At 36.0% G+C, this 26,803-nt stretch overlaps 1 long non-coding RNA gene across 1 annotated transcript; it reads right to left on the bottom strand.

Annotated features, from left to right (window-relative positions):
* Window positions 1–10,898: 10,898 nt before the first annotated feature.
* Window positions 10,899–13,640, bottom strand: LOC130050920 (uncharacterized). The gene is made up of 3 exons (XR_008799304.1): window positions 13,186–13,640; window positions 12,196–12,500; window positions 10,899–11,352 (listed from the first exon to the last, which is right to left on the bottom strand). It is a non-coding gene; the product is annotated as an uncharacterized LOC130050920 (long non-coding RNA).
* Window positions 13,641–26,803: the final 13,163 nt, after the last annotated feature.

Raw genomic sequence — 26,803 nt, 5'->3', positions numbered from 1 at the left:
AAAGATTCAGGAACGCAGGGTTTCTAGATTTTTGAAGCGATCGGTCGATTTATTTTTTTCAAAAACAACATAAATGAGTTTTCTTTGTCAAACACATATCGCACGGAACGCACAGAAGTATTAAGAAACAGAATATATTTGCAAACATCATATTGTATAAAATGTCATGGATATATTTTGATCAGTCATATTTGTCACCGAATTTCATAAACCCGTACTTACCTCAAACATCTCCTTCGCGGTTTACGAGCAGGTCTACAACGTTGAAATTTATAATTTAAACCCATCTTCCTAGGACATTCTATCTCTTTGCCTGCTTGCTTTGTTTGCTAGAGTGAATGCATATCCCTATATCGTGATTGTTGATGATTTTATCGCCACTTCGATGGTTACTCGTAGGAGCTTTTAAGTTTTAGGCTATCCCATTTTTTCATCCTATTCATGGAAAGATTTGACTTTGCATCGTTCCCGAGGGGATCTGGGTTAGAATAGGTCCTCAGTACCCTTGGTAGTCGTAAGAGGCGACTAAATGGGGCGGTCCTTCGAATGAGACCGCAAAAACAGAGGTTCCGTGTCACAGCAGGTGTGGCACGATAAAGATCACCAGCAGAGGCCTCGACCCAGAGGTTATAATGTAAAACGTATACGGTACCAATTTTGATGCACCAGATACGCATTTCGACAAATAATGTCTCTTCAGTGATGCTCAACCGAAATGTTTGAAATCCGAAATAACAATGAAGTTTTATAAGGCATGCAAAATAGAGAGTTGGGCAAACACAGACCCTTGGATATACCAGAGGTGGGATCAGGTGCCTAGGATGAGTAAGCATACAATATTGACCAGTCACACCCGATGTGCACTCTATATCAGTAAACGAGGTAATCCGTAGTTAAAATCAATGTGACAAAACAAGATTTAATCATATTTGGATTTTGACACATTGGTGTTCAAATGATTTTCATGGTATTGTATGTTGAAATTCATCCGCAAGTTAATAGACCATTTCCGGGTCTCTGAAATTTCATACATGATTTGAGATATATATTTCGTTTATCATTCCAAAACATGGATCTCTACGTACTGTACCTGCATTGTGCACAGTTGAAAGAAGAACAGTCGTGCAATTTACCATGAACTGCAAATGAGATTTTTCTCTTTCTGTCCACCTTTGCGTTTTGCTATCTTAAATCTAATTTGTAAACCGTTTAAAACAACTCAAAATTGTTTGTTTTTGATTGTTTGCATATGGTTAAAAAGTATGCCCAATTAAAGAATTGTTCATCTAAAATAGAGCCGTAGAAATTTCAATTAGAAAAATATTTCCTCTTTACAGTGGCATACATTATGAAACTTGCTCTACTTCTTTGATTTTGTTCTTTTATTTGCAATGTCTTGTTAAGGAAAATATACTTGTCGACTGCATTTATTCATATCAATGAACCTGCAGCAATCGTTACCATGAATTTACAGTATTGTTAAGGTTGCCTCCCGTAGACTGAGAAATGCTACATGCTGATGTTCCAAAGTATTGATAGTGTTTTGGTTTTGTGTAAACCCATGTGTACAATGCCACATACAGGGACCGTGATCGGTGTAGCGCGGGGATGTGAATTCGAAGCGAAGAAAGTAGGTCAATAAATATTCAAAGACTGATTGTGTTTAATCAAAATAAATCTAGATAGCCAAAAAGTATTGCACGGAAGACAGTGGTTATTGGCAAGATAGCACTAGCAATTGGGGAGTCTATAACTCTCTGGTACAAACACTTCGACAATATACAAGAAAGGTAGGCGCCGGGTATATTTTCGGTGTATTTAAGGAGAAATCTTCATTCCTACTGCATAAAATCCGAAGTTTGTTTTGACCAGAAACATTTCCTTTGAATGGGAACTCAATATTCGACTGAAGAAACCAACACAAAATCATGATATGCCGAGTATTTGACTGAAAACCCCGTGTGGCGTAGGGGGTGAAAATATTGTGGCGTATGGGGACCAAGAATCCTTTTAACGTAATTCCTCTAAGTTTCTCACTAAAATACACATCTTCAGCACAGTAAATATTGTTTTTATTCAAAATTATATGGACATTTCTCAGATCATTTTGTTCAAAGGGAACCCAAATAAAATTACAGTACATGGTTGACGGTTATCTATATGTTTAAACTTATCAGTGTTTTGCAGAGTAAAATTCATAGCATGTAGAGGAAATGGACTCCCAACCAACCCAGCACATATACGATTTATGCAGGAAATAAAATATGCGTCAAAATCAAATTTAAGACATTTTTCACAGTGCAGCGTGAGTTATTTCCCCCTGAATACAGGCGGCGCATAACACACTACGGTCCTATTCGCTACTCAGAGTTCCGTGCGCTACGAGCACTAGACTAGTCAACGGCTTTTTACAGTTGTCCCAACCTTTCCTCAAACAGAGAACAATTTTGGAACGATATTACAAACCTTGATATGTGCATCTGTGCAGAATTCTGTGCTCTTGATGAAGTAGATTTATATACATAAATGTTAGGTAAAGCCCCAATTTATCCACTGTCAGAACAGGAGGAAAAACGTTACTACTTATATGTGGGAATTATTTAATTAAAGTATTTGCTATATACGAAAGGTGCATATGAATGTAAACTAAAAGTTAGTAATACACTGAGTTCCATGTATATCACATTTCCTTTCTTTTTTATTCATTTACATGTAATTATGTAATGGGTTTTTTTTTTCTTCTTTGTTCTCACATTTCCATATTTGTACATATGTTATATGATTCATCCTTAATGTAATATATATATATATATATATATATATATATATATATATATATACATGTATAGTTAAATATATATATATAAAGTCCATATATACATGTATAGTTAAAGACAATATTGTGTTTGTCTGGTCGCATTCATTCATTCAATATTTTATTCCTCTTTGCAGAGAATATATATATATATATATACTCTCTGCAAAGAGGAATAAAATATTGAATGAATGAATGCGACCAGACAAACACAATATTGCCTTTAACTGAATATTGTTGAGAGAAATAAGATATATTGAACTTTTATTACAGCTTTTCCAAACAGATCACAATGGTATCCATGCGTCAGTAAAGGCTGGTTCGCATTTCAGAGATGATGCAGTCGGGTAAAAATACTCCTCCTTCCCCTGCAATCAGCAGAAATGTGATCTAACCACAGGCATCATTAAGCTGCAGGGTTCGTAGTCACTACGTTGTAATCTCAACTAGCTTAGTGAATTGCAATAGGTTAGAAACTCATAATTTCTTGTTTGTAATGTAAACAGTGGCGGGCTAAGAAGGGGCGGGGGCGAACCTTTTTCAGCTTTTCCCGACAAACAATATATTTTCACGTGCATATGGTTTTATCCACTGTATCTCTCAACTGATTCAATACGCAAGATCTTATTCTAAATATGAACAGTTTTTAAGTTGATTTTACAGGTTTTCAACAGTCCGGTTTAAAGTAAGAATTTCGCAAATTCTATAATCTAGTTGCCAACACAACCTGTCTTTGGACCAAACGCTGTGTGGCATGTTTCATGCCGATTGATGGACCGTTCATTACACACTTATTTTGACTAGGGATCAAGATATGGGACTCACGGCGGGTATGACCGGTCGACAAGGGATGCTTACTCCTCCTAGGCACCTGATCCCACCCCTGGTTTATACAGGGACCCGTGTTTGCCCAACTTTCGATTTTGTATTGCTTATAGGAGTTATGAGGTTGATGACATATTTGTTATCTTCACCTTTAAAGGAGTTATGAGATTGATAACTGTTCGTTATCTTCACCTTTAAAGGAGTTATGAGATTGATAACTGTCCGTTATCTTCACATTTAAAGGAGTTATGAGATTGAACAGTGATCAATCTCATAACTCCTATAAGCAATACAAAATAGATACTTGAGCAAACACGGACCCCTGGACACACCAGAAGTGGGATCAGGTGTTTAGGAGTAAGCATCCCCTGTCAACCGGTCACACCCGCCGTGAGCCCTATATCCTGATCAGGTAAACAAAGAATTCCCCAAAGACAAAGAAATCAATTATGTGTTGTTAAGACTACTAATGATGTTATCATGTAGTTACAGTAACCCATGAAGGTATCATAAAAAGCTTAAAACCGTTCTGTTGCACCACCCCCCCCCCCCCCTTAAAAAACCATCATCAATCCAACACTGTAGAGAATAGGCATGACTTGCTTCATGATTTATTCATTTAATTTTGCTGATTATATTAATTTTACAACATTTCCAAAGATCATGGGCTAGTAAAGGTAATGGGGACCCCCTTAGGGATTTTTGCAAACAAGTATTTTTTTAAAGTACATAGTCCCTAGATTATAAATCAGGTTGTTTGATATTTCTACGTGGGGGCGTTTACGAGTTTTGGGGCAAAAAGCATGAAATTTGTAAAAATGATAGCCAAAAACTGGAAAAACTCTTCAGATCCGATATAAATGTCATTGACATCTGCAAACAAGTATTTTTTGAACGAATATAACCCTTAAGTTTGTTTATATATAAAGTTGTTTGACATAAATATGTGAGGGCATTTACGAGTTTTAGGGCTAAAACATGATTGTTTTCTTTGAAAATCGACGAAAAATAGAGAAATCCTTCAGATCCTATATAGATGACATGGACATTTGAAAACAATTATTTTCTGAAAGTCTGTAACCCTTTAATTATAAATCAGATTGTTAAAATTGAGACCTTTTAGATTTTGGGGGCAAAAACCAAAAAATTGTTAAAGTAATAGCCGAAAACTAGAAGAAAAAAAAATCTTCACGTCCGATATAGATGTCATTGACATTTACAAACAAGTATTATGTAAACTTATGTAACCCTTTGATTGACAAGATGTTTTGCATAAATAATTGGGGACGTTAACCACTTCTGGGGCTAAAACATGATTTTTTCCTTTAAAAATCGCCGAAAAATGGAAAAGTTCTTCAGATCATTTATAAATAATATGGACCTTTGAAAACAATTATTTTTTGAAAGTATGTAACCCTTGAATTGTGAAAAAGATTGTTTAACATTAATGCAAGGGGACCTTTTCAAGTTTTGGGGCAAACTCATGAAATTTGTAATTAAAGTATTGTTTAAAAATGGAAAAACTTCGAGAATCTTACAAACACAATATGGACATTTGCAAAATTGTAGTTTGCATTAAAAAAATTAACCCCTTGTTTATATATCAAGTTGTTTGACATTAAGGCGAGGTATATGAATTACTGAGATATTAGTAAGAGATATTCTTGCATGCAATATTAGTCCAGAATTTGTAATCACTTTGCAAATAATAGTTTCAAACTCTTGAGTCTGTGAGTAACTTCTACAACCGGCCGCGACAAACCTAAGTTGTTAAAACAGGTAGTGACAGTTCCATCGCCAAACGCTCGGCATCAGGTGTGAATGTCACGAGTCCTCGGAGATGACCTTAAAAACGGATGTCCCGTGTCGCAGTAGGTGTGGCACGCTAAAGAACCCTCACTGCTCAATGGCTGTAAGCGACGAGTAAGGCCTAAATTTGAAGCCCTTCACCGGTCTTGGTGACGTCTCCATATGAGTGAAAAATTCTTGAGAGGGACATTAAGCAAGATACAATCAATCAATCTACAGTGACATAACATGTTTGATAGTGTAATTAACTTAGTACTTCTCGTCAGATGGTGCATAGTCACTTTAAACGTGAGGTGCTTAGGTAATATCCATTTGCCATTCATAGCTGAGACACATATGTCCTGAGAGTACGATTTGGGAAACCTTTTTGCCATTGAAAATAAGATGGATTGTCTGATACGACTTGAGAGAGACATGCAATGAGATATTATATACACATGTATTCAGAGATGATGGAAAGGTGGTCATGGTAAGTCATTGCATGACAATTTTGTGGCAGTCAGAAATCTGTCTTTTGATGATCATAGCAGATTCTTTGATTTGAAAGGGCTAACGCAAATGCAGACTCAATTCAGTAGCAACACATGCAGATTGTATAAGTTCGCCTTTGGAGTTTTCCGAAATTCAATTTTGCTACCAAATTTTCTTTGTGTTTTTTATTTAGGTTTCAAGTTTTGTAATCACTGTTATATGAATCGGGATAAATGACAAGTATCTCTCTGAGCTTTGTCATACTTTCAACCACATAATTCTACACGATATTTATCTCCATATATTCGGATAAAGTCAAATGCCTTTCCATGTTGCTCAAGAATTATATCAATTTTAGGTTTTGACTTGTACAGATCATCGGACTTAGTGTACGTTTTTCTACATTTCTACATTCCCCCTTTAGCAACCAAATCAATATACTGAACTTTGCTTATAGTTGTCCCGTGGGTATCTGGGTTAGAAGGGATGGGTCCTCGGTACCTTTTGCTTTTCGTAAGAGGCGAATAATGGGGCAAGAAAACCATTGTCCCGTGGGAATCCAGGTTATAATAGGTCCTCAGTACCACTTTGCTTATCGTAATGGGTGACTAAATGGGGCGGTCCTTTGGATAAGATCGCAAAAACCGAGGCCTCGTTTCACAGCAGGTGTGGCATGATAAAGATCCCTCCCTGCTCAATGGCCGTAAGCGCCGAGCATATAGGCCTAAATTTTGCAGCCCTTCATCGGCAATGGTGATGCTTCCATATGAGCGAAAAATTCTCGAGCAGTACGTTAAACAATATACAATCAACCAACTAATGTATTGTGTTATAGTCACTTTTATTGTATGCAGAGTTTTTAATGGCTTCTACTGTTTTTGTCACACACTTAACAAGTTTGTGTTTCTTTCCTTGTACTTGAGTTTCTTCATTACAGAACAGACATTTATGGGCGGGGAAAGTGTCGATAGTGAACACAGGTTGAGTGAACGTCTCTTAGTCTTACAGTTCACTTGACTCGGCGCAACTTCGTCAATGCTCAAGTTTTACTTCTAGTAACTAATTAATATTTGTAAATAATTATAACACCAGCGATAGAAACCATGCAAGGCAGCATTTAAAGCTAGTAACAATCTATGCCTTTATTATTCTTGGGACTCTGTCTTATGTGACATCTTTATAAGTAAGCTGAAAATTGAAAAGGTGTTCAATATTACATAGGACAATATATTTATCTATTTTACAATTGTAGATTAATACAATTCATTAATCTAAATTATTCATAAATTAGTTTACTGTTTGTAATATGTCATATTCTCAATAGTCGAGCCATTATTTATCAGGGTTTCCCCAATTTTTGCATTGTATACTCAAAAGTAATCCATGTGCTTCCTTTTTATTGATATATACATTTACGGGCTTCCATACATTAGATATATCGTGTGAGACTTGGAAATGTGTTCAACGATTTTTATGTTGAAAGTTATATTTACTAACTCAAGATTGCATATATATCATATAAAGATAAGGTCTGTGGATTATAGTATCTAGGAATGAACCGTTTTTCATACTGTTTATTTAGTATTGAACATGTTAATTGGTACATGTTATTTTGGGAATGTAGTATACACTGTATAATTTCGTAAGACATGAATTTGTAGACATTTAAAAATATGTACCACTTTCCATAATACACTGTCATCTATTCCTTATACGTATTTCTCACAAATGTCCTCTCTGGGAAGTCCCTATCCCGTTGTTTGTGTTTACAATGTGTCGTCTTTGATGCGGTTTAGAACACCGTAACAGCCATGTTAAATTTGCCCCCAAAAAATTATAAATTCAAATGGCCATATCTTGAAAACGCCCCAACATAAATTTATCAAACAACCTTCATTTACTTTTATTTTATACACACTTTCAAAAAATCATAGTATAGAAAATCCCTAGAGGGGGAGGTAATTTATAGTCCTTATCTCTGCATACAGATAAATGGGAAATTGAATTGGTATGCATGGAGAACGACACTGCTACCGTCTGACCCAAGGATGACAAAAATGTGACTGCTCCTGTACAGTCCTTGTCCTTTGCTTTCCCAGAAACTGGCCTCGTGTCTATTTACTGTCCATTTCTGTAGAATACACAGAATTATTAATAGTGAAGTTGTAGAATCATTTGGTACTCGAACTCTTGTCTATAGCGCTTTCGTCCTGCGGGCTATATATAATCTATCTATCTATCTATATCAGGGATGTCAACGAATATTCATTCGATGAGTTGATATTGGAATATGAAATTAAGGTTAATTGATCCTCGTGTGATGTCATAGGTTTTTGCAAAATCTTTATCAAATTAAACTTTGCGCATGATAGAAATATATCTTTCAGAGGAATTTTATTCACTGCATAAAATAAAAAATTTGGTAAACTATTGATATTGAAAAAGTGTATATTTTCTAGAGATAATGAATTCTTTATAATTAAAAAAATGTTGTCAAGGGCAATAACTCCTATGCTGGTATTTCTTCTACTGCATGTCTATTATGCATGATTTCCCTAATATCCACAATTAATTTATACATATTTAACAGGTTTTTTTAACTGTTGACATTTAAAATTTGTCATTTCAACAAGTTTTTATCTATTCTAATTATTCTGTACAACGAAAATGTGTGATTTTCTGATGTCAACATATACTTCCGGGTTTTTTTTTTTATGTCTGACATCTTTAAAAATGTGGCAACATACACATTTTCTTTGGTTGTTGATTAAATTTAACTATATTGAATGGAAATTAATACAGTTTTTGCACTTTTAACCATTATTTTTGATAAGTCACATGAGGATCGATCGACCTTAAGATCCGAATATTCGGTTATACAGGTATAACCGTATACATGGACATTTAGAGCTACAGAAAGCTACCTAACGATTACCGAGGACCATATTAAGCAATATATTATTTAAAATGCACGTCTTCTCATTAAAATATGTGCATAAATGAAGTTCATATGCCGATCACAATTTCAGATGTAGAATGAAAAACCCAAGCATTTTCTGGTTTTTAAAACAAAATAATTCAATAATACCAATTGTTTTATTGTCTTTTGGGTTTTTTTTTTTCATCACCATACTTCACAAGAATTGCTGATTACAACCATATAAAATGTTTACAATTACCTATGGGTCGAATTATGCGAGCGTCGAACAGCAGGGCTACCGCAATATTTAGAGCGACCCTGAGCACCAGCGACAGCGATCACCGCTACACCGGGAAATGAAAGCCAGTGTCATTATAGGACAAACACCACCAAATGTTTTCCCATAGACTTCCATACAAATTCCAATCACTGTCAATTATTTATTAAGCCAATTTTCAAAAAATCAGTCACCATTCAGCAAAGTTCATCATCTCCCCTTCAAAATTCCACCAAAAAATATATGGCTTGCCGTTGCGTTTTTCCTTCAAATTATGGTCTGTTTACAACTAGTGTAGATCCGCACTAAATGAAATTGTCCATCCAAATATCACCTCTCCACTCAGATCTTCCCTTATAACTTCTGTATCTTTCTACATATTCTGTTATGTCACTTGTCATTTTTATCACTTATATTTCACTATTAAATTCCATCACAAAGATTTTCTGTTAATGACCAATCAGATCTCCTGTCAACTTTTCTTCTCCGCACAACTTTGGGTCCACAATGGCGGCGCCCTGTAGCTAGGCAATTCTGGTGTTTTTCCTATAACCAAATGGAAAACAAAGTGAAAAAGTGGCCAATTTGACATTTTTAGATAACATGCACATAGTACATGTAAAATATGTAACATGAAAAAATTACATGGAAAAACATGTAAATTATGACTATCTATATAATGTAACCCCTCACACATGATGAACTCAACTGTGATATGAAGCTGTGTTGAATGTCAACTTTATAATGACGTTTTACAGTGCTTATTGAAGTAAAAAAAATGTAAATAACAGTCTTATTGTCTTATTTTTTATGTTTTCAAGAGGATGTGAGGATTCACATGTAATTTACATATTCAGGGTACATTCTACCCGGTTTTTGAAAAAATGGCCAAAAAATCTTAATTTATCAAGGAAAAATGCTTTCAAAATGCATTTACTTTTCCAATTCAGAATGAATTCACTAAGTTGCTGACAGCCAATTAATAGAAAGTTATCAAAACATATGAGGGGTAATCTGATCTAGTAGTGTTGTTTCTCTGTAACAGTAAAACTGTCACTACCCTCTTTAACTCAGATACATTTTGCAGTGAAGGTTGCTTGCTAATTCCTATCATGATAATAAATTATTACACGATATCACTTAAACTTGACATGATGCTGATAGAGCACTGGAAAAAGCACATCACAAGTGAATTTCACTTCAGACAGAATATTCCTAGCAGAATTATATGTCAGTTTTCAAAGATGGGAAAATTCAAAAAAGGGAATAATTATGGTTTTAAGCCAAAATATGTGCCTCACAACAAGGGGAAATTACATGAAAAAAAAGAAAACTCACCTGCACCATTCACGAGAGTTGACAGGGAAACCCTACAACTGGTGACGCATCCACCCTCTCTGTGCGAGGAGCAGGAAATGATGCTCAGGCCTGGGTGCCACCGACTGCTTCGGCCAAGACCCCTGAAAAAGGAAGGAAACCATGAGACTTTAAATCAGGCTGAATCCTCAGGGTAACGATTACAATTCTTCTAACTTTCTTAAATTATGAAACAAAACCTCTTTGAGTAGAAAATATTTTTTCTAATTCTCAGAATAGGCCCACAAATGGCCAAATTGGCTGAAATAAGGGGTATCCTTAAGATCCTGTAAATTTAATTAGCTTAATTAATTTTATAATTAATAAACTCTCTAAATTATAGCAACATTACAATAATTGTTCATTCATATGAAGAGAAAGTTACAAAAAACAGTTGGTAGGGACTGTGATGAGCCTCTTGACTCAACTTTGAGAACAAGTATAGTCAAAGGGAAGTAACTCTAATTTCTGAAAATGAACTTGCCTGGTTAGGAAGTAATCAGGTACATAACTGATTTCGGCAGGTGTGAAAATGACTCCTACAGACTGCTGCATCTGGAAAAGACATGTGGCATGTTCAACGCAGAGTTCAAAGAACATGGGCGGGCCAATCCAGGCTGTGATGGTGACCTAACCTGGGACTTGGACTCTGAAGAGAGGCGTGGCCTGGGCACTAGGTTACGGCTTAAATGTAACACCTGCACCTACGTGTCCAAAATGTATAGCCTCTATGTCGAAGTAGAATCCGGTTCCAGGGGAAGGAAAGCAGCAGCAATAAACTATGGCCTACAAATAGGTCTCAGTCAAACCCCCATTGGCAGTTCTTCTCTTCGTAAAATCCTCATGTCAACCAACACCCCACCTCCAGCCGAGTCTTCTCTACAAAAAACAAGCAACACCATTATGCAAAAAGTAATCACCTTAAACAAGTCTGATATGAAAAAAAGATGTAAGAAATTAGTTGATATTAATAAATTGAGGGGGGCCAAAAGTCCAAAAACCATAGGAATTCAGTGCGACGGGATGTATAATAACGCCCTATATTCTGGGGTAGGGGAAACCCCCTTCCAGCCAGCTACACAAACCGTCTTCTCAATTGCAGAGAATGTGACCAGTAGTCACGAAATAATATCTTTAGTAGCTAAAAACAAAATATGCCCCAAAGGACAACATCTCAAGAACAATCCCAGTCATGTGTGCACTGAGCAGACATGTGGGGCGAATATACCTATGGCCAAAAACATCGGTGATGAATTCACCTGGGCCAAGGAAGGCATGGAAGACCTTCTCAAGAATGATTTATGTGTCAAGGACATAACATCAGATCCTGACAGCACGATATACAAGGTCGCAGAGTCTTTGCATGCTGAAGGCAAGCTGCAGGACAAACCGAGACATTTTCTCGACACACGGCATCTTGCCGAAAATGTCAGAAAGGCCATCAAAAAAGACCAATCTGTACAGAAAATCATGCCCAGAAATTCAAAAGCAGTGAAAAATAAACTACTACATAACTTTGCCATAGATTTTACAGACAGGTGCACTGGTGAAATAAACCAGGCACAAATAAAGTGTACAGGTCATGCGGGCAAAATTAAGAAGCAGCTCTCTTATGCAAGTGATGCTATAATTTGTTGCTACATGGGTGAACATGCCTTATGCAAAAAACACTCTTTAGTCTGCAAGGGTGGTAAGAAGAATTGGCTTAGTAAAAGTGCTTACCTTGATGAAAACTTCAGAATTCCTTACTCCAGGGCCAATGCAAGGATTCTTAGAGCCTGTGTCAATAAACGGCTTGCTCCGTCAGTGCTAGACAAATCCATTCTAAATAGCAATACACAGAAAGTGGAGAGCTTTAATCGACGTCTAAGGCGTTCACTACCCAAGAATGTCACCTTTGCACGCAACTTTCATGGTCGGGCTCACAGTGCAGCTCACAGTACAAATAATGGTCCTGGGGAATCCCTAAAGGCCTTATGTGCTGGTGTGGGTGCTCCTATCCCAGAGGGGGGAGGGTTAGCCAATCTCTGAAAAATATTCAAAATAATTATGAAAGACAAAAAATGTACCAAAAATCTAAAAAGTATAGAAATACCAGAGTAATTAGAAGAAGAAAATTGTATAAACTTTATGAACAACATCAGGAAGAAGTAAACTATAGAAAAAATATGATGCTTTCAAAATCATCAAAAGAGCAGAAATTATGCAAAACAATTGAGCACAGCTATTCAAAACCACCATCTAAATATGCTAAATGAAATGAAATTTACATGTAAAATACATATAATTACATAAAATGCACCAGGGCATGTGTGACTTGCTGCACACCCCCTGCAACTGGCAGTTAATCCTCTCCTGGTTGATAGAGTGGGACTCCACTACCAAATGCTGGGGGTTCACACACAGCTTGGTATGGCAGAGGTGGCTACATTCTACATTGTCACGTGGAAACTGACTCCGAGTCAGTTTCCACTCTGCCATAAGGGCAACTCTGTGGGCCTTTTCCACCTTTCTTCCCTCTTCTGGCCAGTAGACAGTTTGTAGCCCATAGCCAGAGGGGGAAATCCTACCCCTCCAAATGATGCAGGTGCCCCCTTGGGGGCCCCGTACACTTTTACGATTTACTTTTTCTTTCAAATTATCACAAAATGCATCCATTTTATTGTAAAACTGACAAATGGCGCTAAAAATGCACTACTTTCTTACACTTACCTCATAAACTGGTTCTCGCTACCTCAGTATAGGACAAACACCACCAAATGTTTTCCCATAGACTTCCATACAAATTCCAATCACTGTCAATTATTTATTAAGCCAATTTTCAAAAAATCAGTCACCATTCAGCAAAGTTCATCATCTCCCCTTCAAAATTCCACCAAAAAATATATGGCTTGCCGTTGCGTTTTTCCTTCAAATTTTGGCCTGTTTACAACTAGTGTAGATCCGCACTAAATGAAATTGTCCATCCAAATATCACCTCTCCACTCAGATCTTCCCTTATAACTTCTGTATCTTTCTACATATTCTGTTATGTCACCTGTCATTTTTATCACTTATATTTCACTATTAAATTCCATCACAAAGATTTTCTGTTAATGACCAATCAGATCTCCTGTCAACTTTTCTTCTCCGCACAACTTTGGGTCCACAATGGCGGCGCCCTGTAGCTAGGCAATTCTGGTGTTTTTCCATTACGTAAGACCGGGAAATGAAAGCCAGTGTCATATTACGCAAGACCGGGAAATGAAAGCCAGTGTCATGTGTACATGTTCGATGCCAGAGAGTCACACTGCCATTAATATTGCGTGTAAAATAAAAGGAATTTTAAAAGATGTTGGTTTGTTAAGTAAGATTGACGTATGTGTGCACGATAATACTTGAACATGGAAAAGGCGAGTATGGTAAGCCCGGAGTGGAAGGACATAACGTGTTTCGGCCATGTTTTACAGCTATGGATAAAACTAGCCCCAGAATGTGACCAAACTTCTTTCAAAGTATCGTAAACTCGTAGGTCTTGCTGCTTGTTAGACGATCGATTCATCAAATGGAGCTTCAATCAAACTTCCCCTTTTATGCTTTATCCTATTTTTAAGCCAATATATTTATATGAAGTATTGAATATATATTGTACAGTGTCTCCCTAACGAAGTCTAGAGGTTCAACTTTCACATACCGATCCCAAACGTGCACTATGGACAGGGCGATACATATATCAGGACTTAATATTTATTATGTACATGACCATTTGTTATCGAATATTCGAATACTGTTATCGAATATGAATTATTGACAGTTTTCACATCCCTAATATATATATATATATATATATATTATATATATATATATATATATATATATATATAAAGCACGGAAATAGCAATGAACTCTTAAATGAACATAACTGCCCTAAGTGAAGAAATATTTAATATAAAGCACAGAAAATTTCACTTTATTTGGACACCCACTCCCGCCCCTACCCGGGGTTGAACTCACGACCTGCGGAACCAAAACTCAGCATGAGACCAGCGTGCTAGACCGCTCGACCATTAAGACAAGTCATAAAACTTGCTTTTGATGATGACGATGGAATTCTCGCCACGCTGTCACACGCTACACGGTCAATGAGAATGGAAATGGGATACAGTTATTTTACGTATTTATTTTGCACATATATATATATATATATATATATATATATATATATATATATATATATTCTGATAGCGTGTCATTTTTGTAAAAAGCACCTCCCCCTATTGATTACCAACTTGCCACATTCGAAATTAGATAACGCCTTCCACTCTTGTCACAAAATGACGCCTCCTGCTCTTGGTGTCATAAATTTCACTTCAATGATTGGTCGAAGGCTGAGGATAAAAATACGTTTTGTGTACTGCTTGACCATTTTAACATCGATCATGGCCATTCTCTATCTGATGTTAGTAATTTTAACTATTGGCAAAGTTCACTTGCTCCTATCGCCTGTTCAGCCAGTAGGTACGTAAATGTTTACATACAATATTTAAGATTTCAATAAATTATTATATGTGATTTTTCATAGATTTTGATTTAAAAAGAATCCCGGCAAAATATTTCGGGAATGTTCAAACTGAAGTACAAAATTGCCCAGGCAGATATTCTGTTATAGTATTTTAATTAAATTTACGTTTACCTTACAACTGGTTAACTTATTAATGTCCATGCAACTTGCACTTTTTCATGTAGAAATAAGGTGTAAAATTACACAGGCATTTTATAAGGTCACCGATTTTGAAAATAATGTTATTTAAGAGAATATTTGTTCATGATGTTTAAATTTTAAGAGAGGGGGATTTTACTCTGTGTCGCAGATTTTATATATATATATATATATATATAAAGCATTCAGACGACCAACGACACGAAGAACAGTGAATGTCAAATTTTATCACAAGGATGCATGATCTCATGTTTTATTAATTTATGTACCAAAGCACATCATATTAAGCTATAATATATAAAAACCAATAGATATTCATTTACCGAGAGAATTTTTAAAGATATTCAATTGAAAACATACACAATTGATGTTTAATCTGCTCACATCCTTCAGAGAAAAATCACAGAATATCGCAATTTTGAAAAATTCTCAAAATCTAAATTGTTTACATGCCAGTTTTTCTTTAAAAATATTTAGAATTATATTTGAGGTTAACAAAAAAAAAAAAAAAACAACAACATATTTTACCATAGTTGACCAGAGATATTTTTCAAAATAGTCTCTTGAATACGTAAACCCCCATTTTTTTATTTAAGTTTTACAATTATTCTTTGCACACTTTGAAAATTGTAACAGCAAATAGTCTTAAAGTCAAGATTGACAGAATATAACAATATATATATATATATATATATATATATATATATAAAATTCTGTCCTACCAGACAATTAGAACACAAGGAGGGGGCGAGCACCCCCACCCCTTCCTTTTTCTCACAATTTTTTTGGTGTGTGTTATTTTATTTTTTTGGCTATCAATCATATCATACATAAAAATACATACATGCTATCTCATACTTATAGAAAAAATAAATATAGTGCAACATACAATTCATGTAGATTCTAGCAACTACAGCTCATGTACAAATAATTTTGTTTCTTGAAAGTACTTATGAAGAAAAGTTCAAATATTCAACAACTTTGCTGATGATTTTCTGAAGCTTTATAATTCTGGGTTTCCTTGAACCAAACACAACTCCCTAAAAACAGTTTGAATTCCACTGTGAGGGTCACGCCTGTACGATTTTTAACTTTTTCAGGCATAGATTGCAAGCTATAGATATTGAGCCTTTTAGAGATCAGTGTAGATATTACATTGCAATTGCTTTGTACCATTGGAGCTAGTGAGGACTTGACACTATAATAATTCATGGTAAATATATCTGAGGATTCACATCTGAATGCTAAATTTGACTCGTACAGTTCTCGTAAACTACAAACATCAGACAAAGAAGTTATAACCGGAACTTTCTAGTCGGTGTTTAAAATTTAAAACCGGATACGTAAAACCACGGCCTTTCCTTAACTCGTTCTTTGTTTTTGAATTTATATCTAGCGTAAGACTGATAAGTGCAATTCAGTCTTGACGCTCGATCAGATCAGACTATTCTATTGCATCGCATTACACTTGATAAATTTAACATGTAGACGTATTTTTCATTATCAGCTTTTGTAGTTTCATTTTAGTTTTAGTCTACTTTTAGATAGATAAATGAATAAAGAATAAATCTGTAGATCGTCAACTTCCCATATTTATGTAGAAATAGCTCTCAACTAATTCGATAAGCGAGTATATTTTATATATGATAAGTTTTTATATCGAAGAGGCTACTGAAAAAATTGTTAATGTTACAGGGGTTTCAGCATTCTCATTTAACGTCACTATTTCGCAAATTCTATGGTCGTTCTAGTATGATATCCATTGGTTCAAATGCTGTCTGACGTATTTCATATCAATGGTTAGACCGTTCTTTACATACTAATTTTGACTACGGATTACTTCCTTTTACCTGATCTAAGATATTGGGCTCATGGCGGGTGTTCCCGGTCAACAAGGAATGCTTACTCCTCCTAGCACCTGATCCCACCTCTCTTGTGTCGAGAAGTCCGTGTTTGCCCCATGCTTAATTTTTTTTCTTCATAAGAATTATGGCATTGCTATATTCGCTTTTCCCACAATAAAAATCCATGGAACTACGCCAAATTATTAATTTTGAAGTAGAAAGTACTTTAAAATGTATAAGAAAAGATTTTAAAATTGTAATAAGAGGTGACTAAATGGCATGGGGCACGATGAAGATTAACCATGCCAGTGTTTAGGACTATGCTCGGTGCTTACGGCCTTTGTAGGGGGAGGGGGGTATTTATCGTGCCACACTTGTGACACGCGGCCCCGGTTTTTGCGATCTCATCCGAAGGACCGCCCCATTAAGTCGCCACTTACCACAAGCAAGGACCTATTCTAATGAACAGGGGAAACTTATCAATAGTATCGTATGATAAAATTTTATGACAGTAATATGAATATTTAGAGAATTAGATGAATATAATAAAATCTTAAAATCGTCTTCCTTCTAAATCACTAACAAGTATGCTTCTTAAAAAGGGAAAAAGTGTTTTAAAGAGGTTCGCACCTGACATTTGGAGTAATGTCTATTTTTTGGGAAGTGTATTTCTAATTTCTACGTTGAGGATTAAAAAAAGTTTAATACAAGTAATGTTCATTGATTGTATCTTGTTTAACGTATCTCTCGAAGAATTTTCACTCATATGGAGATGTCACCAAGACCGGCTTCAAAGTTTTAGGCCTTTGAGCAGTACATGTAAATGTTCTTTAGCGTACCACACCTGCTGTGACACGGGACATCCGTTTTTAAGTCATCTCCAAGGACCCGTGACATTCACACCTGATGGCGAGCATTTTGGCGATGGAACTGTCACTACCTATTTGAACGACTAAGGTCTGTCGTGGCCTGGATTTGAACCCCGACCTTCCTCATGCTGGGCGAACGTTCTAACCTCTAGGCCACCGCGGCGGTAATACAAGCGATAGAAATAAATAATGACCTCTTTGCACTTGATATACGAAAAAAGCATGATATCAAATTTGAGAGTCTAAAAAGACATATTACACCATATACAACGTCACATTCGAGGAGTCGTCACTGTGGGGCTCCGAAGCGGAAAAAACGCAGTATCACGGAGTATGAGATCGATTTTCTCATAAACCACACCATATTTCTGCAAACATCATATTGCATAGAGTGTGGTAGATCTATTTTGATCATTCCAATTTGTCACCGAATTTCAGGAACCCGCATTTACATGAATCTCAAACACTTCGTTCGCGTTTCACGAGTAGGTCTACGAAGTTGAAATTGATGATTTAAACCCATCGTTCTCGGTCATTTCATCTCTCTGCCTACTTGATTTGTTTGATAGAGAGTATGTATATCCCGATACCATGATTGTTGATGATTATATCGCCCTTTTACTTACATTTCACATGTAATTTGCACAAAATCTTACCAATTTGTAATGTGTCGCATGAGGGCTCAAATCAAGCAGAAAATCGATCTCATACTCGGTGATACTGCGTTTTCTCCGCTTCGGAGCCGAGCCCTCATGCTCCACAGTGACAACTCCTCCAATGTGACGTTGTATATGGGGTAATATGTCTTTTTAGACTCTCAAATTTGTGTATTAGGAGTAATGTCAATTTCTAAAATTTCACATGATTTTCATGGTCTTATCTTAAAATTTAAAATGGAACTAAAAAAACGGTGAGTATTGTAGACCAAATGTTTATATCATTGATGAAAATATTGAATTTTTATACAAAATTTCGAGTAAATTAATTTACACTTTTTTTAAGAATCGGTGTTCTATTTGGATAATAAACAACCAAATTAATAAATTAAATTATTTGAACTAGTTCCAAATCTCAACTACTTGTAGCATAAATTGTAAAACTGAAATACATGAATAGGAGTATAAAAATAGAAGATGTATTAGATGAACCAGAAACTGTAATATCACGCAGATTTAGAACTATTTGATTAATCAATCCTTCCGCCACTAAATATAGTCCCTGCAACACCCTTTCAAAATTTGAATTCACACAATTTTTTCCCCAACTGGATAGGGTTCAGTAATAGATATGTAATATGTCTGCAACAATGGGATCAGTATTGAACCAGTAAATACTTAGTTGTAGCATCCTGCGCAGTTGTGCTTAAAAACTAAGGAGCTAACTTCCTTAAAAACGGGAACAAAAGAAAGATTTGTGTAAAAATGAAAAATTGGATTAATTGAATTTTCAATTTAATCTACCAATATCTATTTATTTTTTACTAATTAAACAATTTCTTAAATGAATGCGCAATTAGAAATTGTTAAATTAATATAACACATAAATCGCCTAATGTAAGCCCTGTGTGTAGAAGCGTTTCTACAAGTATGCCCACTTGAATATTTCACGCGTGTTCTACTTTCAAATCAAGCCATGTTCGACTTCAAATCAAAATATCTTTATATCAAGCTATTCGACATACGGTCGAGTACGTTCGATTTGTGATCTAATTTCACCTCTAGGGATTTTTCCTAATTAAATGCTGCCAGATGACAAGTTCTAAGCCCTGTATAGTAATTGCACGAAGTGAATAAGATAACCGACAAAACTAATTTTAGGTGTTTGTTTTCCGATCTGTTTTATTCAACATTCTGTATGACAAACGGTATGATTGCAGCTTCTCCATCGTCAACTTCCCATATTTATGTAGCAATATTCCATTATCACCTGCATATGGTGTTTATATCTTTCAACTGATTCGATACTTAAGAACTTGTTCTGCGTATAGTCAGTTTTTAAATCGAGGCAAGCTACTGACAAACAAGTTGATGGTACAGAGGTTTCAACAGTCTCGATTGAAGTCAGCATTTCGCCAATTCTATGGTCGTTATAACGATCTAGTTTGTCAATATCATCAAATATACATACATATACGGTAGTTGTCCAGAAGTTTGTTCCCAGAAATATTTTTCACTACTCATTTCATACAAAACATTTTTTTTCTCAAATAGTAGGCGTGACTTTATTTTTTTCTTTTTTATAATAAATGAATTCCACTTTAAGCAGATTTGTTTTTAGTTTATAAAGATAGGAATTAGATATTTCTGATATGGATGTTTTCTAGGTTGTTTAAAAAAAAAAAAAAATAATAATCATAATTTGATTCAGAGTCAATTTGAGCGGTCCCTTCTTATCTGCTGCTGTCTGAATTGCTTCAAAATCAACACCGTTGCCATTATACGTTTAAATGTTTACAGACGAAGAATTACACCCAGTCATGGGCAGACCTAAATCTTAAGCCATAAATTTAGTTGGGTACAAATGTACATCTTGTCTGTTTTATGAAACATAGCTTATTCCGGCTTTATGATTCAGTCCTGTTTTTACGCCCGACTAAGCTTACGTCTGGTCGTAGGCCTTTTTGTGAAACTGGCCCCTGAGCGCTAAGCATAGGTCTAAATGTGTCGTACTTCACCCACAGCTGGTGACATCTCAATTTAAATGAAAATTTCTCGACGTGACGTAAAACAATTAATCAACAAACAACATACTGTCACAATCGGGGGAGGGGGTCAGAAAATGTCAAAGCCAGGGAAGGGGGTGGTACCCACATGCGCTTGTTTAATATTTTTTCATAATAAATTATAATTGTTTTAAAATACATATGCATGAGTATGAAGTATATGAAAGGTTGGATTCTGGGGATGATTTCCCGTGCTCTCTGTAAATTCTGCTTCCCTTGTTCATAATAAGCCTTCATGGTTTTCATTTTACAAAATACCATTACTGCATACAATATTTTCTGTTTTCCGTTACGCATTTTATCCGTAACATTATCCGGGAAAAACCGTGACTTATAACAACACGTGCTTGGCGAAGGAACACTCGCTCGTGTCAATCCTCCTACGTTTGACACGCGCAAGGATCGAGGGCCTAAGCGACCACCCTCACCTCAATATATGTTAAAACGATCTGTTATAATCTCCCTTACCTCTGCGCTATTCACAGGGACCTGTCATAATGGACCTACTGATGATTACGTAATATATTCAAAGTCAGCAGGTTCTTTGTGTAATTGAAATATGATATCGTATTATGAACTGAAAATTGTCGCGATACTATGATCCGAAGATGAAACATGTTTGGAAAACAGGTTGGCCGGGAGATTCCTATGAGAGCAGTTTTCATTTTTTCCATGCCACTTCTTAAACTTGTCAAACAATTAAAAACTAAAGTGCAGCACACGCGGCTCTTTTGATTAATTGTTTATTATTTAATGCCCCTCTCGAGAATTTTTCACTCATATGGAGATGTCACCACTGCCGGTGAAGGGCTGCAAAATTTAGGTCTATCTTCAGCGCCTATGGCCATTGAGCAGGGAGGGGTCTTTATCGTGTCACACCTGCTGTGACACGGGACCTGGGGTTTTGCGGTCTCATCCGAAGGACCGCCGCATTTAGTGGCGTCTTACGACAAGCAAGGGTTACTGAGGACCTATTCTAACCTGGATCTCCACGGGCTTGGTTCTTTAGAAAAAATCTTCTCATTACATAAATAAATGTATGTTTATAATGTTAGTCATGTACATGTATCAACCAGTGGGAGGACTGGAAATGCTATTTTCTGTGTATACGTAGCAAGCATACACAATACCATATCACAACGGATTTTAACTACGGATTACTCCCGTTTACTGATCAAGATATAGAGTGCATGTCGGGTGTGACCGGTCGACAGGGAATGCTTACTCCTCCTAGGCACCTGATCCTATCTCTGATATATCCAGGGGTCCGTGTTTGCCCAATCTGATTAAAACCAGATCTTGATCTTCAATCCGCTCCTCTATTTGCCATGTCGCGTTAACGGATTGAAGATCTGGTTTTAATCAGATTGGTGTTTGCCCAACTCCTTATTTTGTATTCCTTGTGGGAGTAATGAGATTGATCCCTGTTCGTTATCGTCAATGTGAATATTCATGGTCCTGTTGTTAAGATTTTAATAGATTTTCCCTATATATTGATTGATTGATGTTTTCCGCCACACTCAACAATTTTTCAGTTATTTGGTGGCGCCCAGTTTTTTATTGGTGGAAGAGAGAACCCAGATACAATGTACCTGGGAAGAGACCACCGACCTTCCGAAAGTAAACTGGTAAACTTTCTCACTTACCGGCACGAGCGAGATTCGAACCCGCGTCGACAGATGTGAGAGGCCGTGTGATTTTGAGCGCGATGGTCTAATCGCATGTAAAACTTTGCTCCCCTATTATGGTCCTACCTACCCCCTGGACCACAATTTGAACAAACTTGAATCTGCACTACATTGGAATGCTTGCATATCAATGAGCAAACACGGCCCTGTTCGTCTTGAGAAGACGATTTTCAAAAGATGAATCCTATACATCCGCCGTAAAATGGCTGAAATATTGCCAAAACGGCGTAAAACCTCAATCAATCAATCCCCGTGTAAAACCTCGTCCCCCCATTGTGGCCTCATTCTACCCCCCGGGTACAATAATTACAAACTTGAATCTAAATAATGTCACGAAGCTTTCATGTAAATTTCTGCTTTTCTGGTACAATGGTTCTTGAGAGGATTTTTAAATGACCCCAACCTATTTTGAGCATGGCTCTTCCGTTGAACAAACTTGAATCCACATTACATAGAGGATGAATAGAGCTAGGTTGGATTTAAATTGGCTCAGTGGTTCTTGAACAGAAAAAATTTAAAAGATGCCGACATATTTTTCCTACTTCGTAGTTATCTCCACTTCAAGTAGGAGATGACACTTCATTTAAAGAAAGTCGAACCCTCTTGATCCATGCTTGCTTTTTGCCAAGTTTGGCTGAAATTAGCCCTGTGGTTCTGGAGAAAAATTCGAAAATTATAAATGCTATAATTTAATACAGACGGACGCCGGACAAAAATTGATCAAAAAACTCGCATGCACTTTCAGCTCATCACAATAATAATTTGTTTTTCTTCCCATCTAAAAGTAAAGTACTGTGGAATCATTAGAATTCGTGGTGGTTCAATTTTCGTGGGTACTTCTCAACAACGATTTTACATCCTCAACGAATATACTATATATATATATATATATATATATATATATATATATTACAAAATATATAAATCCACGAAATTACATCCCCACGAACCCTTAAAAATTCAGCAATCCACGAAAATTGGCCCCCATGAATTTAAATGATTCTACAGTATTCAATGCCTGATTTCTTTTCACCATACGTTATATCTACTCGTAATCTTATCAACCAGCGTTACTTCAAAGTTTGATCAGCATTCCCCTTCGTCTATAGAACTAATTTTATAAATGAAATCAATATCAATAGACCTTTATTTCTTATTACTGATCAGAATACAAATTGATTCAGGTATAATGCTTTAAGGAGGTACTCTACATCGTCATAATGACTGACTTCCTTGTAAAACAAGGATGGATGAAAATATGAATATCGCAATATTTGCCAATTCACTGCCTGGCTGAGTAGCTCAGTAGGATAGCACGTCAACTGCTGAACTGTAGATCACGTGTTTTAATTATTTTTTTTTTTTTTTTTTTTTTTTTTTTTTTTTGCAGATTACTGCATGCTTTTTACTAAAACTGCATTTTTTTTTTTTGACTAATTAAAGTAAATTTGAAAGTTTTCAATTTCAAAATATTGCTTCCTCCACTTTTCATCCATATCAAATATCTGCTGTAGCTTGCCTCATAAATGCAACTTTTAATAACTAAAAAAGGTCAGCGCAAAACATTAAACACGAGTGTTAAACAATTTCTATTTCGTTGCGATGTACATATTAAGGAACAATATCTTCTCTCCATGGGGGTAGTATGTGTAAAACTAACAGGGCAATCTTCTCATCTCGTGTGTCCTCCCTTGATATTCTCACCAAAGTCACGATGGCCGTTATATACCTCCTGAACATTACACCATAGTCTCAAACTCAGCTGTTTTCTAACAAATTAAATGAAACCTGTTTGGAAAACGCGTTTACTGCGAGATTCCTATGACAGCAGTTTTCAATTTCTTTTCCTCACGTCAGCTTTGACACTTGTCAAACAATATCGAAAATCAAGTGCAGTGTACGTCTCTTTAAAAATAATCTAATCAAATAAATGTATGTACATGTAAGATGTCATGAATGTTAGCATTGTTCTGGTTTATATCAACCAATGGGAGGACGGTCAGTGCTTTTTTTCTGTGTATATCAAGCATACACAATATCATATACTGTATGTATCACGTGACTCTAAAAATGGTTCATACAATGATGACAAAACGAAATAACATAACACTCGATGTTAATAAATCTGTTGCAATCGAGGAATACGCACCATGGACCATATCCCTCAAATGAGTCATATTAGCCCTGCTGTTCAGCTAATGGGATTTTAAAAAGATCTTTGCAATCTTCATTCCCTTCAAAAAATGTTGACCCCATTTTGTGGCTTTAACCTATTCCTCATAGGGTCACGATGTAAATTTTCGAAAATGACAAGACAAAACACACGATACGAAATGTAAGGTCTTGCCACAATGAATCTATAAACAAAATATGAAAACCCGACCTTAAATAGTTCAGAAGTATATTCCCATGTCAAACTTTGATCGCATTATGGCCCCATCCTACCTCTGGGACTACTTGGGGAAGCTGACATACTTTTGGAATTTGAGTAATCATGACTGCTGTTACTGAGATGTTTACAAGATGTATCCTAAATATCGACATGTAAAACTTCCATCCCCTACAATGACCCACCATAACTCCATGGACCACAATTGGCTAGCGAAGATGACCATATATATATATATATATATATATATATATATATATATATATCCATGTAAAATTTTGACCCCGTATTGTGGCCCCATTCTACCCCCGGGGCCATAATTTGAACAAAGATGAATCTACTCAAAGCCACAAAGCTTTCATGTAAATTTCTATTCATCTGGTACAGTGATTTTTGAGAAAATTTTAAATGACCCCCTCCTATATTGCTTTGTCTTGATTATCTCCCCTTTGGAGGAAGCACTGCCCTTCCGTTGAACAAACGTGAATCCGCATTACATGAGGACGATTTGTATAAAGTCTGATTGAAATTGTCTCAGTGGTTCCAGAAATGAAGGAGTTTGCATGAGATGGTCTACATCTAGGCAATGTAAATCAAGTCACGTGATATGTAAACATTAACAGGGTTCAATACATCTTTGGGTCAGTTTTTGAAATTAAGATCTGTTGCTATGTTTTACAAGTATCAAATAATATGATATGAAAGGCGAAGATAACCAACAGTGATCGATCTAATAACTCCCATAAGCAATACAAAATAGAGCAATGGTAGGATCAGGTGCCTAGGAGGAGTAAGCATCCCCTGTCGACCGGTCACACCGGCCGTGAGCCCTATATCTTGATCAGGTAAACGGAGTTATCCATAGTTAAAATCAGTGTGCCAAAAACGGTCTAACTATATATACAAGTCAACATCTCAGTTTTTTCACCAAACTCCTGTCCATGTCCCTTTAAAGGGACTGGTTCACGATTTTTTATGAAAATGTTTTTCATTTTTTATGTTAAACATCAAAAATATAACTTTTAATGTTGACAGCCAAAATTTTGACCTTATGAATGCAAGAATATGTGTTATGTAAACAAATACTCGAGTCTTTTATGTACATGTATACAAACAAACAAGTGAAATATTGATTTTGTAATATAAAGCATCTTAATTTTGCATAGTCACAAATGTTAACTTTTAGATGGCACATTTCACCCCAAAAAAGGCTTGAAATGTGAAAGATATAATAAAATTAGATCAATATCCATTTCTTTTAAATTTCGTAAACAATAACATACTGCAATCTTTGTTTACAAAACAAATAATAAACTCTCTAAAATGAGCTTCTGTAATAATATATAACCTTAATTTTGATATGAAATCTTTTAAATACATTAGACAGTAGATTTTGATAATTAAAAATGAAAAATATAATTTTGGTGAAAATCGTGAATCAGTCCCTTTAACAATATTCGTGTACTTCTCAGTTTAATCAAAGAAGAAAGATATGTATCTGTAATATCATCTATGGTGAACCGATATTTTACTAACGCTTTTTTGTTTGCAGATTGAATTAAACTGTTGGGAGGAAATAACCCTATTATCACTGTGTAAGCACAAGAAACATACACCTGTAATACGTAAATGAGTATCATTATGTGGATGTACTTTGTAAACTGATATATCTTGTAGGGTGCATTGCAGGAATGGATAACTACAATTATAGATTTTAGTGTCAAGTTTCTGATTACTCCCGATACGTGAGTGAACCGTTAGCCGGGTTAATGCGGGAACACACTTTTACTGCACATTTTCTTCTAGAAAATTAGATGGAAATATATTTAATTTGTAAATACATATGAAGAACAAAACAAATTAAACAAGAGGCCCCCTTCACCTTCACACCACACAACGTGGAACGTTTATTAGCCGTGTTGGATTGAGCGGTACAATACCCCAAGAGCTGGGTGTACTTATGGTCAAAGCAGGGGCGGATCCACGAATTGTGGTTACGGGGGCACCACCTTATGAGGTAGTGGGTGCAGGGCAAAGCCCTGGTGGGGGTCCAGGGGCCGAAGCTCCTGGACTTTACAGATTTTGTGGAGCATGAAATATTTATTCCTCCTATTAAGTC

This window comes from Ostrea edulis, chromosome 10 (assembly GCF_947568905.1).
Source record: "Ostrea edulis chromosome 10, xbOstEdul1.1, whole genome shotgun sequence".
Lineage (NCBI taxonomy): Eukaryota > Metazoa > Mollusca > Bivalvia > Ostreida > Ostreidae > Ostrea > Ostrea edulis.
This window is presented reverse-complemented; position numbering and strand designations above follow the sequence as displayed.